The sequence below is a fragment of the Haemorhous mexicanus genome, chromosome 16 (genome assembly GCF_027477595.1).
Source record: "Haemorhous mexicanus isolate bHaeMex1 chromosome 16, bHaeMex1.pri, whole genome shotgun sequence".
Taxonomy (NCBI): domain Eukaryota; kingdom Metazoa; phylum Chordata; class Aves; order Passeriformes; family Fringillidae; genus Haemorhous; species Haemorhous mexicanus.
Genome location: NC_082356.1, coordinates 1208586 through 1215577, shown reverse-complemented (window position 1 = coordinate 1215577; position 6992 = coordinate 1208586).

Here is a 6992-nt window from a genome sequence, read left to right as displayed (position 1 = left end):
GGTCCAAGACTTGAGAGAAGTAAATAAAAAGACGGTTGCGAGACATCCTGTGGTGTCCAATCCATATACATTGCTAAGTCAGATCCCAAGACAGCATGCTTGGTTTACTACCATAGACCTAAAAGATGCCTTTTGGTCCTGTCCCTTGGCAGAAGATTGCCGAGATTGGTTTGCATTTGAGTGGGAACATCCAGATAAAAACCGGAAAATGCAGTTAAGGTGGACACGTTTACCTCAAGGATTTACTGAGTCCCCTAATCTCTTCGGGCAGGCGTTAGAAGAATTATTAGATCAATTTCATCCTAAAGAAGGAATAAAAATACTGCAATACGTTGATGATTTGCTTATATCAGGAGAACAGGAAAGTGAAGTCAAAACTGTCAGTATACAACTCTTAAATTTCCTAGGGGAAAAGGGGCTTAAAGTATCAAGGGATAAACTGCAATTTGTAGAATCTGAAGTCACCTATTTGGGACACGTGATTGGAAGAGGTTATAAAAAATTAAGTTCTGAAAGGATCACAGGAATTCTCTCTATCCCAGCCCCTAAAACTAAGAGGGACGTAAGAAAACTCCTAGGATTATTTAGGTACTGCAAATTGTGGATAGACAATTACACCCAGAGTGTGAAATTTTTGTACAATAAACTAGTAGACCAGGAACCAATCAAATGGACAATAGATGATGACCAGCAATTGCAAGATCTAAAAAATAAATTATCTTCAGCCCCCGTATTGAGTTTGCCAGATCTTGAGAAAGAATTTGATCTGTTTGTAAGTGCGGAAGAAGGAATCGCCTATGGGGTACTTACCCAAGAATGGGGAGGCTCTCGGAAACCTGTAGCATTTCTCTCAAAATTACTAGATCCTGTAGCACGGGGGTGGCCAACATGTCTGCAAGCAATTGCAGCCGCAGCAGTTTTAATAGAGGAAGCCCAGAAATTAACATTCCAAGGAAAGATTAGAGTACACACACCACATGATATTAGGACAGTTCTTAGCCAAAGAGCCCAGCAATGGCTCACTGATCCTAGGATTTTAAAATATGAAATTATTCTAATAGATACGAATAATTTAGAATTTGCTACTTCTAAGTGTCTTAATCCCGCCCAATTCCTTTCTGGAGAACCGAAGGACAATATAGAACACAACTGTCTTGAATTAATACACATGCAAACAAAAGTTAGGGAAGACCTTGGAGATGTACCCTTACCCTATGGGAGAGTGTTGTTTACAGACGGGTCTTCTAGAGTGATTGCTGGGAAAAGAGCTTCTGGGTATGCAATAATAGATGGGAAATACATGGAAGTCATAGAAAAAGGGAAATTATCTTCGAATTGGTCAGCCCAGTGCTGTGAGGTATATGCACTAAAGAGGGGACTAGATTTGTTAGAGAAAGACTATGGCACTATTTACACAGATTCGCAATATGCATTTGGTATAGCCCACACGTTTGGCAAAATCTGGGAGGAGCGTGGGTATTTAAATTCTAAAGGGAAGAATTTAGTACACACAGAGTTAATAAAGTTAGTACTAAAATCTTTACAAAAGCCAACAGAAATAGCGATAGTGCATATAAAAGGACACCAGAAGGGGGATTCCCTTGAGATAAGAGGGAATAAACTCGCTGACAAAATGGCCAAGGAGGCAGCCTTGGAATCAGGGGAACCAATTAAGATCTTCAAGTTAGAAAGGAAAGCTGGACAAAAGGAAGAAGAAGTTAGGCCAGTCTTCAGTGAAAAAGAACAAAAGGCGATGAAGGAACTTAAATTATATCAAGGGGAGCGGGGTGAATGGTTAACCCAAGATGGGAGGAGGTTTCTGAACCAAGCACTAGCCCGAAAGATATTAACAGAAATACACGAACTAACACATTGGGGAACCCAGGGACTATGCGATCACTTCCTAAGAGAAAACATATGCATTGGAGCGTACAATTTGGCTAAAACAATAACTAAAGGATGCGTAATCTGTCAAAAGATAAACCAAAAAGTAATGAGAAAAATAGAACCTGGAGGAAGAGAATTAGCTTTAAGACCATTCCAAAACATACAAATTGACTTCACGGAAATGCCTCCAGTACAGGGATACAAACATCTATTAGTAATAGTAGACCACCTCACTCATTGGGTAGAAGCTTTTCCCACCAGAAAGGAGACTGCGGAAGTGGTTGCAAAGAAAATCCTGGAAGAAATAATTCCCCGGTATGGTTCAGTGAATATTATTGATTCTGATAGAGGACCTCATTTCGCTGCTCAGGCCTTACAACAAGTAATCGAAGCCTTGGGAATAAAATGGAGATTGCATACTCCGTGGCATCCCCAGAGCTCAGGGAGAGTTGAAAGGATGAATAAAACACTTAAGAATGTGTTGACAAAATTAATATCTGAGACTAAATTAAATTGGCTGAAGTGCCTACCTATGGCGCTGTTACGTATTAGAACAAGACCCCGAGCGGATATAGGGGTCTCCCCTTATGAGATGATGTTCGGGCTCCCCTTCTTACTATCCCCCTACAGTGCTGGAGATTATTCAGATGGAGAAGAAGCTACCCAAAAATATTTAAAAGTTATTGGAAGAACATTAGAGGGCCTTAGAAAACAAGGATATGTAGCTCAGACCTCTCCATATGATACAAATGTGCACAATATCCACCCTGGGGATTGGGTACTGATTAAATCATGGAATAATACACCTCTAACACCTAAATTCGAAGGTCCCTTTCAGGTGTTGCTGACCACACACACGGCGATACGGACTCGAGAAAAGGGTTGGACACATATTACTAGAGTCAAAGGACCGGTAACTCCTCCCAGTGACAGACCTAACTCCCTTGCACCATCTGCAGAACCGATAGAAGGAACCTCATCCACCAACTCGCAGGAGTGGACAGTGATCCAGGATCCAAAGGACCTAAAGATAATACTTAAGAAAAAACCGAGGATTGATGAGGACTGAGAGTAGAGTCAGAGAGTTGTTGTTGTTATAAGTTCCTGTAAAAGTTAAATGGTTTGTTGTAAAATAGCAAATGTTGAAAGGTGTTTTTAGAAATCAAAAAAGTTAAAATCAACCCCTCTAGAAAAAAATTAAATTCTCCTACTGAGCTTTCCCCAAGGAGCAGTAAAAATTAGCAAGTAAGGAGTGAAACAGCCAGTGTGGAGGGACTTGATCAAATCTGAGGAAGACCATCAGTCCAAGAGGCAAGACCGGAGGGAGCAAGTATGAAAGAAAGAGCCCCTACCGGACTCTTGGGAAAACTGGTGCTGATGCTACTGGTGAGTAGCGCTCTCAGCAAAGACCAGGACCCTTGCACTAAATGTTATCACCCCATCTACGATGGGGAAGAACTGAAGTCCCTATTCAGAGTCCACACCAATATAAACCCAAGCTGTTTTAATCACTCCCAGTTAATTACCTGTCGAGAAGATGGGAAAGTTTATTGGACTACTAAGAATACAGCCTCTTATAGGCAGCGCTTGCTTGGGGAGTGCCCAGTAGGAGAATCCTGGTTTTGCTTTGAACAGGAAGGATTAAAAGACCTGGTAAAAGAAAAGCAGCTGAACAGAGAGAATTATGAATCGAACACCCCTGAGGGAAAGAATTTATTTTTAGATTTAGTAGAGAAAATAAGCAAAGAATTAAACTTGACAGAATGCTGGGTTTGCGGAAGTACCCAAATGACTGAAATATGGCCATGGGAGGGAATTAGTCTGAGCCCATTAGAAATTTTAAGGTGGAAACAAACAAAATTAGAATATGAGTCATTAACATCCAGGGGACGGGAAAAATGGGATCTGAAGTCAAAAATAATAGGTGAAGAATGTATATTTAGAACAGGGAAGAGATATAATACCCCGGTAGGAAAAGTGGTATGTAAAAGATATTTAATAATAAAGAATTCAGATACCAAATGGGTCCCAAAAGAACCCAATACATACTGGACTGCGAGACAAATAGATAAAGGATGTATATATCATGCAGGATATAAGCTGTATAAATGTCCTGCAAAAAAAAAATGAACCCTTTCTGGGGGATCGAAGAATTGTCAAAATTTTGGGAATGCCCAGATGAAATCAGTGATGGGTTCTGGCAAGCCCCAAAGTATTTGTTTTGGATCTGTGGAGATACAGCATATACAAAGTTACCTGAAGACTGGACAGGGAGTTGTACTATAGGGGTCATCAAACCAGCCTTTTTCCTACTACCCAAGAAATCAGGAGCACACTTAGGAGTTCCAATTTATGATGATTTGAGGAAAGATAATAGAAAGAAAAGGAATGTAATTGACATGGGGGGTACACAAGCATGGAAAAGCAGAGTGTGGACCCCCGAGGAAATTATCCAAACTTATGGGCCGGCCACATGGGCTCAAGATGGATCTTGGGGCTACCGTACCCCTATCTATATGTTAAATAGAATAATCAGGCTCCAAGCAATACTTGAGAAAGTTTCTAATCAAACAGCACTCGTATTTGAACATATAAGTGACCAATTGACCCAAACAAGAACAGTAATTTATCAAATCAGATTGGCTGTAGATTACCTGTTGGCAGATGAGGGAGGAATATGTGGAAAATTCAACTCTTCTGAGTGCTGCTTGGAGATAGATGATAAAGGTGAAGTAATCAAAAACATTTCTAAAGAAATCCGTAAACTGGCTTATGTAGGGAATCAAGAGTGGACACCTTTAATAAACAGTAATTGGTGGGATGAGTTTTGGTCTTTCAAAGGAACATGGTGGAAAAAGGCTGCGTTTATAACTGTCTGTTCAATAGCTGGATTGTTGTTTCTACCCTGCCTGTTCCCCTGTTTAGTCCGAATACTGACTTCTGCGGTCCAAGCGAGTATTCAACCTCCTGAATTCAATAATCAGAAACAAGCAAAAATAATGCTAATGGAAAGCCAGGAGCAGAAACATGAAAATGCCAGAGAAATATATAATAAATAACAAAGGCTTAGAAAATTTTATTTCCAAGAGTCAGAAACTGTAAATTGATGCGGGCATCAGCCCGATCAAATAAATAGAGGGGGGAGTTGTTATGAACAAGTTCGGAGGTTGATTTAATCAGAGGTGTTAAATGTTAAATTGAAACTGTAACTGTTGGGAATACGTTCGTAAATTGATACAATTAGAAGCGTTGAACAGTTAAGAATGTTAATAGTTGTTGCATGTTAAACTTTTAATCCCCTCCCTTACTGATGTCTTTGTTGCCCCTAGTCGGGCAGTGCTTCCCCTGCCCCCTAAGATGGCGCCCGATAACATTCCTGGGAAATATGCAAATGAAGAGACATTCTAAGAACTCAAACCAAAGGGCCGTAAAACCAAGGAGGAATTCAACAAGCCAAGCTATGAGCCATGTCGGCGGAGGGTTCTTCTACTCTGCCAGCAAGTTTTTGGGTGTCACCGTGACTTTGCTGGAACTGGACCAGAATGAGGACCCTAGACAGCGAGCCAGAGTCGTCTTCCTAGGCACGCCCGTGAGGACGGAAGCCCCAGTTCTGCTGCAAAGCAAAACTGTCTCTCTCTCCTCCTCTGCGTCGCCAAAGGGAGCAGTGGTGGTGTGCGCCACCCCTCGGGCCCCCCCCCAGAGCTGATCACTTAATAAAGGCATCCAAAAGGAGCAGGTCTCCTTGCCCTTTTTTTTTTACAGTGTGGCCAGCAGGAGCAGGGCAGTGATTCTTCCCCTGCACTCGGTACTGGTGAGGCTACACCTCGAGTGCTGTGTCCAGTTCTGGGCCCCCAATTTAGGAAGGCCGTGGAGGGGCTGGAGCATGTCCAGAGAAGGGCAACAAGACTGGTGAGGGGTCTAGAATACAAGTCTTGTGAGAAGCAGCTGAGGAAGTGGGATTGCTTTTCCTGGAGAAGAGGAGGCTCAGGGGAGACCTCATCACTCTCTACAACTCCCTGACAGGAGGGTGCAGCCAGGGGGGGTTGGGCTCTTCTCCCAGGGAACAGTGACAGAACAAGAGGACACAGCCTTAAGCTGCACCAGGGGAGGTTTAGGCTGGAAATTAGGAACAGGTTCTTCACAGAAAGGGTGACTGGGCAGAAGAATGGGCTGCCCAGGGAGGTGGTGGAGTCACCATCCCTGGAGGTGTTTAAGCAAAGACTGGATGTGGCACTCGGTGCCATGGTTGGGGTGACAAGGAGGTGTTGGGGCACAGGTTGGATGTGGTGATTTCCAAGGTTTTTTTCCAACCTGGTTAATTCTGTGATTCTGTGATGATTGTGACCCTGCAGGGCCCTGGGGAAGCAAGGGGCCATTGTGACACTGCAGGGCCTTGTGGAGCTAAGAGGATCACAGTGACACTGTGTGCTGAAGGCACCATAGAACCAAGGCCCCATTATAACACTGTGGGGCTGGATGGAAGCAAGGAGTCCAGTGTGACACTCTGGGTCCTCGTGGAACCATGGAAGTCACTGTGACACTGGAGGGCCTTGTTGATCCAAGGGGCCATTGTGGCACTCCGGAACCAAGGAGAGCCTTGTGAGACCCTGGGACCCAACAGAACCAAGGGACCATTGTGACACTGCAGGGACTTGTGGAACTAAGGAAACAATTGTGACACTCTGGTGCCCCATGGAACCAAGGGTCCCTTGTGACACTGCAGAATCTTGTGTAAGCAGGGTGACACTGCACTACCAGGGAATCCATTGGGGCACTCTGGGGCCCCATGGAACCAAGGGACCACTGAGACACTGTACGACCTTGTGGAACCATGGAGGCCATTGGGACACTGCAGGACCTCGTGCAATGATGGAGCCATTGTGACACTGCAGGGCCCCATGGAACCAAGGGGCCAGTGTTGCTCTGCAGGGACTCATGGAATGAAGGAAACATGTTTGACACCGTGGTGGCCCTTGGGACCAAGACGCCCCTGTGACACCTTGGAACCAAGGAGAGAATTGTTGTACTGTGAGACCTCATGGAACCAAGGATCCATTGTGGCACTAAAGGGCCTTGGGGGACCACGGTGCCATTGTGACACTTGC